Source organism: Chrysochloris asiatica, unplaced genomic scaffold (genome assembly GCF_000296735.1).
Source record: "Chrysochloris asiatica unplaced genomic scaffold, ChrAsi1.0 scaffold00086, whole genome shotgun sequence".
NCBI lineage: Eukaryota > Metazoa > Chordata > Mammalia > Afrosoricida > Chrysochloridae > Chrysochloris > Chrysochloris asiatica.
The window spans coordinates 5,582,268-5,590,062 of NW_006408604.1; positions in this window are offsets into that span (position 1 = coordinate 5,582,268).

A 7,795-nucleotide genomic window follows, 5' to 3' on the forward strand; every position below is an offset into this window, starting at 1 on the left:
ACACTTTAAAATGGTCTTGGGAAGCAGATTTGCCTAATGCAATACATCACCCGATTTCTTGACTGCGGCTTCCATGAGTGTTGATCATTGATCCAAGAAGAATGAAGTCCTTGACAACTTCAATCTTTTCTCCGTTGATTAGATGGTTTTTTGATTTTCCAGTGGTGAGGATTTTTGTTTTCTTTACATTGAGATGCAATCCATACTGAAAGCTGTGCTCTTTGATCTTCATCAGTAATTATTTTAAGTCCTTTTCACTTTCAGCAAGCAAGGCTGTATCAACTGCGTATCACAGGTTGTTAATGAGTCTTCCTCCAATCCTGATGCAATGTTTTTCTTCATAGAACCCAGCTTCTTGGATTATTTGCTCAGTGTACAGGTTGAATAAGTATGGCAAAAGAATACAACCCTATCGCACACCTTTCTTAATTTTAAACCATTCAGTGTTCCCATGGTCTGTTTGAACAACTGCCTCTTGGTCCATGTACAGATATCTCATGAGCACAATTATGTTACGGAATACCCATACTTCACAATGTTGTCCATAGTTTGTTATGATCCACACAATCAAAAGACTTTGATTGTGTAGTCAATAAAGCACAAACTGACCATTTGTTTGTCAGTTTGTCATACTGTGGTGGTTTTTGAGTTGCTGTGATTCTGAAAACTATGCCACCAGTATTTTAAATACCAGCAGGTCACCCATGGTTGACAGGTTTCAGATGAGCTTCCAGACAAAGACAGACTAGGAAGAAAGAGTGATGAACTACTTCTGAATATTTAGTCACTGAAAAACTTATGAATAGCAGAGAAACACTGTCTGATATAGTGCCAGAAAATGAGCCCCTCAGGTTGGAAGGCACTCAAGATGTAACTGGGGAAGAGCTGCCTCCTCAAAGTAGAGTTGACCATGATGACATGAATGGAGTAAAGCCAGTGGAAGAAATGGCCACAGGACCTACATTTGCTGATGGGGCACAACTCAAAATGAAAAGAAACAGCTGTAAATATCCATTAATTATCAGAACATGGAATGTACGAAGTATGAATCTAGGAAAATTAGAAGTTGTCAAAATGAAATGGAATGCATAAACATCGATATGTTAGGCATTAGTGAGCTGAAATGGACTGTTATTGGCCATTTTGAATCTGACAACCACATGGTTTACTATGCTGGAAATGTCAAATTGAAGAGGGATGGTGTTCATTGTCAAAAAGAACATCTCCAGATCAGTGATGAGGTACAACACCATCTGTAATAGAGTAATATCCATGCGCCTACAGGGAAGCCCACTAGTATTCAAATTTACACACCAACCACTAAAGCCAGTAAGGATGAAATAGGAGAATTCTACCAACTTCTTCAATCTGAAATTGATCAAACATGCAATCAAGATGTATTATTGATCATTACTGGTAATTGGACTGCAAAGATTGGGAACAAAAGGGGAGGATCAGTAGTTGGAAAACATGGCCTTGGTGATAGAAATGATGCTGGAGCTCACTTGATAGAATTCTGCAAAATCAATGATTTTTTCATTAATCGGTAGTATGTAGTAGAGTCTATTTACCAGTGGAAGCTAATTCAATCATAGGTAAGTTGATATGAATTGATGTGTTAAATAAAGATGTCACATTTTGGATATAGAAATCTGGGACCTAAAAGAGAAGCTAGGTATAGAGATAAAATTAGAGAGTTATCAGACTCTAGGTGATGACTGGTGCCAGAGATCTTGATGAAGTGTCTTAATGAGTAAAATGAACAGAAACCAAGACCAGATCCTGTATAAGCACCAATGGTTTGAAAAGATGAAGAAGAAGAAGAAGAAAAAAAAAAAGGTCTACATAAAAGAATGATAGGACAGGAGTAGAGAAGAAGGTAAAAGCAAGTATATCTAAATGCACCAATGTTAAATAAAAGAAGCAGTACAATAGTGATAAAGATGTTACTCTTGAGTAATAAAGCTCTAGTTTAGAACCCTTCCTCCACCACTTTAGTAGTATGTCATTTTAAGTATATTTTTAATTTATTTCATTTATTATCAGAAGTAATATATTACTTCTGTATGTTGAAAATTCTGTAAGTCTTTAGGGATGAAATGATTGAAAAAAACAAAAAACATTGCCTATAACCTTTTGAAATTCATAGATTCATGGTCAGACAAAAGTTTAACAAATAAGCACTAAAGTTATATAGATAAGAAAATATATGTAGTATAGGTGAAAAGGCAAAGGTACAAGATGTTATGAGAAATTACAAATGTAATTCCCAAAAAGTTGGGGTAATCATAGTGTTCATATCATAAAGTACTATAATAATTAAATGAGAATTGCATAAAGAGTGTTTAACACAATGCCTAACTCATAGTAGCTCAGTAGTTGACATTAAATCAGACTTGTTTATGAGTCCAAAATACCTCCTATAAAAATTATATTTAAGTTACACTCTCAGATATATCACACTGTAAAACAGGTAGCACTACTTATCACCTTTCAATTGCAACAATGGGAACAGAAAGACGTGTTAGTTTAATATTTATTCTATCTCTTCTTGGAGTCTTGGTGTGGCACTTTGGGATTATGCATTGGACCACAAGTTCAGTTTTTAACTGCTTGCAGTTTGGTTAGTAGTTCAAATTCACCAGTAACTCCTTGGAAACCCTATGCATGGTAGCTATGAGTTGGAACTGATTCAATGGCACTTAATAACATGAACAACATATATATACATAATTATTGGTTGGTGGATGCCGTGGAGTCAGTTCCAACTCATAGCGACCCTACACAGTGTTTCTGAGGCTATAAATCTGTAGGGACGCAAAAAGCCTTGTCTTTCTCCTGCGGAATCACTGATAGTTTCAAACTGCTGACCTTGAGGTTTGGACTGCCAACCAAAAGATCAGCTGTTCAAACCCACAAGCTGTTCCTTGGAAACTATATAGGGTTGCTGTTAGTTGGAACTGACTCAATGTCACTTAACAACAACAAATAAATGCAAAGACACACCATGTTTATGAACTGAAAGATTATTATTATTAGATGTCAATACTATCCAAAGTGATCTACAGAGTCACTACAATCCCTATAAAAATTCTAAAACTCTTTTTGCAGTAATAGTAAAGCTAATCTTTAAGCTTGTATGGAATTGTAAGAAGCCCAAATATCTTAAACAATCTTAAAAAAAGGAAAAAAAAAAAAGTGAGGACTCACAGTTCCAAATTTTACAATGTATAATACTGATTAATACTGATATATGGATAGACATAAGACCCAAATGCACAAAACCCTTATAAGGAGTAAATCTTCAGAACTTTGTATTTTACAATAAATTCTAAGATATGACACCAAAAGCATAGTCAACAGGAGTCAAAATAAATAGGACTTCATCAAAATTAAAACTTTTGCCTATTAAAACAAAGTGAAGAAACAATCTAAAGAACGGGAGAAGATAAACATGTATCTGATAAGGGTTTAATATCCATGCTGTATACTGAACTCTCACAACTCAAAAGACAACCCAATTAAAACATTGGCAAAGGACATTTTTTAATGTATATTTCCAAAGAAGATAAGCACATGAAGAGACTCTAAATCTTACTATTATTATTGTTAGTGTCATCAAGTCAGTTCCAACTCAGAGCAACCTTATATAGGGTTTCAGAGTAGTGGATGGTGGAATTGAACAACAGACCTTGCAGTTAGTGGTCCAGTGCTTATCCTACTGTGCCACACCATTAGTTGTTCCAAAAACTCCATGCTATTAAGTTTATTTTGAGTCATAGCAATTCTATAAGACAGAGCAGAATTGCCCCATGAGGTTTGCAAAGCTGTAAATGTGTTCAGAAGAAGACTGCCACATTTTTTTTTTCTTGCTGAGCTACTGGTGGGCTCATTAATTATTAGTAAAATATAAATTTACATAAACCAATGAAATGTTTAAGCCTAAGTTTATGACTATTTTTCAGATCAATGTAGTGGTTATTGTAAAGTGTCATCTAGTTGAGACTGTAAATCTTTGCTGGAGCAAAAAGTTTCATCTTTCTAATATAGAGTGGCAGGTGGGTTCGAGCCAGTGACCTTGTAGTCTGCAGTCCAGTGCTTATCCTACAGAACCATTGAGGTCTGTAGAGAAGGGGTCAAATTACCCAATTCCAACATACCGCTTTTTAATGAAAGTTTCTTCCCTTTTACACCATTGCTTATGAAAAGATATAGCATGTCCCAGGAGTTTTACTTCACTTCAAATTTAGGATTTATTTCACCTAAAATGTTTGTCTGGATATTATCTATTAACTGAGAGAAGAGTGTGTAAAGAGTCAAAAGAAATACGAAAAGAAACTTTTAGGGAATGCTTCATCTCATCTTTTATCATCATTAGTTTAAAACATAAAAAAAATTACAAACCCAAACAGAAATAACACTAGTATATTCAAATCTAAGGTATAATATGGAACATTTGCAGGGTGAACCTCAAGAAAATTATTTGTAAATCCCCTTTCTACAGTGTTCATGCATCAAGTGCTGGGAATTATTTCATTGCATTATCTTCTTAATTCTAGTAGGTTAACAGATCATCCACTGTTTTTCCAAATAAAACATAAACTTCTAAGAAATTCTAAATAAACCCATTCTCATGGAGCTGATTCTGATCTATAGTGATCCTATAGGACAGGTAAAACTACTCCATACAGTTCCCAAGGCTGTACTCTTTAAAGAGGGAACGTGGTGGCTTCATTCAATAAACACTGGAATATGAACACAACGTCTGTAGTTCGAGCCCATCAATCGCTCATGAGAAGAAAAACGAAGCAATGACTGAAAGCCTCAGAAACTCTATAGAGGTTCGCTATGTGTTGGGATATAGTGCTTAAATGCAATCTATAAAGAAACTAACATGTATTTCTACATCAGAGCAGCTGGTAGGTTCAAACCTTTTAGTTTGCAGTCGAGAGTTAACTAACACAAATATTATTTTTCCCAATCTTCTCTACATAAACTCTCAAGTCTATTAAGGATTACCACCATTTATTCTACTTCATGATCTATTCCACCTAGGCAATTTCAAGTTGTAAATTTAGAATTCTTGACATATAGATGATTTTTATCATCAATCTCTTTCATTTTATCTTGAGAAAATGATTAGAGTGTTTTCACATTGTTGTTTTGTTGTTCTGACTCATAGCAACCCCATATAGGGTTTCAGAGTAGCAGTTGATGGGTTTGAACTTCCAACTTGCGATTCAAACTAACACTGTGGTCCAGTGCATTATCCTGAGCATCACACATGGCTCAGTTGTTTCCCCCATGTCTCCTGCATGCATTTTCTTTTAACTTCCTTCCGGAACATGTACTAATGACAAGATATATATATATATATATATATTTTTTTTTTTTAAAAAGATGAGTTGAATACATCAATTCAGAGATTACCTACTCATTTTTTACACTCTGGCAAATATATCTGGACTGCTAACTTAAAGGTTGGAGTCCTGGTGTAGTACTATGGGTTAATGTGCTAGACTACAAAGTTGGTTTGAATTGCAAGGTCAGAGGTTCAAGCTCACCAGCTACTCCTCAGAAACGCTATACAGGGTTTCAACAAACTCAACAGCACTTAACAACAGCAACGTAAATGTTAGTGGTTCGTACCCAGCCAGTGACTCTCCTTTAGTTGTTATTAGATGTCACTGAGTTGGTTCTGACTCATAACAACCCTATGCTCAAGAAAATAAAACATTGCCTGGCCCTGGGCCATCCTGATAATTGTTATGTTTAAGCCCATTGCTGTTGCCACTGTGTCAGTCCATCTCATTGGGGATTTCCTCTTCTTTGCTGACCCTCCAATTTGCCAAACATGATGTCCTTCTCCAGGGACTAATCCCTCCTGACAATATATTCAAAGAATGAAAGAAGTGTCACCATCTTAGAGTCAAAGGAGCATTCCAGCCATACTTCCAAGACAGACTTGTTTGTTCTTCTGGTAGTCCAAGGTGCTTTTAATATACTTCTCCAACATTATAATTTAAATTCAATGATTCTTCTGAGGTCTTCCTTATTCATATGCATATGAGACCATTAAAAATATCCTGTCTTGGGTGAGGTACACCTTAGTCCTCAAACAGATATTTTTGCTCCTGAACACTTTAAAGAGGTCTTGTGCAGCAGGCTTGCAAAATGAAATTTTATTTGATTTCTAGACTGCTGCATCCATGAGAGTTAATTCTGGATCCAAGCAAAATGAAGTTTTTGACAACTCCAATCATTTCTCCATTTATTTTGATGTTATTTACTGGTCCAGTTGTAAGGATTTTTGTGTTTTTTTTACATTGAGGTACAAATCATACTGAAGGTGGCAGTCTTTGATCTTCCTCAACAAATATTTTGAGTCCTCTTTACTTCCAGAAAGCAAGGGTGTGGCATCTATATATCATAGCTTGTTAATGAGTTGAAACTCCAATCCTGATGCCATGTTCTTCTTTATATATGCCAACTTCTCATATTATTTGAACAATACACAGATTGAATATAGTGATAGGATATAAACCTGACACACAATTTTTCTGATTTTAAACAAGTAAGTACCGCCTTGTTCTGTTCTAACAACTGCCTTTTGGTCTAACAACATATAGGTTCCTCATGCACAGTGATATGTTCTGGAATACCCATTCTTCACAATGTTATCCAGAGTTTGTTATGATCCACACTGTTGAATGCCTTTGTATAGTCAATAAAGCACTGTTAAACATCTTTTTGATAACCTCTACTTTCAGTCAGAATCCATAGGACTTCAGCAAGTATATCCCTACTTTCACATTCTGTCCTGAATTTGGCTAGAATTTCTGACAGCAATCTTTTGATGTACTACTGCAACCAATTTGATATATCTTCAGCAAAATTGTACTTGCAGGTGATATTAATTATTTTGTTCAATGATTTCTGCATTCTGTTGGGTCACCTTTTTTTGGAATAGGCACAAATATAAACCTCTTCCAATCAGTTGACCAGGTAGCTGTGTTCCAAAATTCTCGACATAGACGAGTGAATATTTCCAGTACTGCATCAGTTTGTTGAAACACTTCTATTGGTATTCTGTCAGTTCTTGGAGTCTAGTTTTTCGGCGATGCCTTAAGTGCAGTTTAGACTCCTTCCTTCAGTACCATTGGCTCTTGATCAAATAGCACCTCTGGAAATACTTGAGGATCAACCAATTCTTTTGGGTACTGTTACGGTCTGAATTCTTTTCATATTTCCTACACCATCCAATATTTTGCCCACAGGATCCTTCAATATTGCAATTCAAGGCTTAAATTTTTTCTTCAGTTCCCTCAGCTTGAGAAATGCTTAGCATGTTCTTCTCTTTTAATTTTCTAACTTGAGGTCCTTGCATATTTTATTACAATATTTGACTTTGTCTTCTCAACCTACCCTTTGAAATTTTCTGTTCAGCTCTCTTACCTCCTCATTTCTTCCATTTGCTTTAGCATCTCTATGTTGGAGAGCAAGTTTTAGAGTGTCTTCTGACATCCATTTTGGTCTTTTATTTCTTTCTTTATTCTTAATGACCTTTTGCTTTCTTCAGTATGATGTTCTTGATTTCATCCCACAATTCTTATGGTATTTGGTCATTAATGTCTAATGCATCAAATCTGGTCTTGAAATGGTCTCTAAATTCAGGTACTATATATTTGTCTTAAGTTGGGTTCTCTAGAGAAGCAAAACCAGTGAATCTTATAAATGTGTGTATGTATGTGTATATATATATATATATATATAGAGAGAGAGAGAGAGAGAGAAG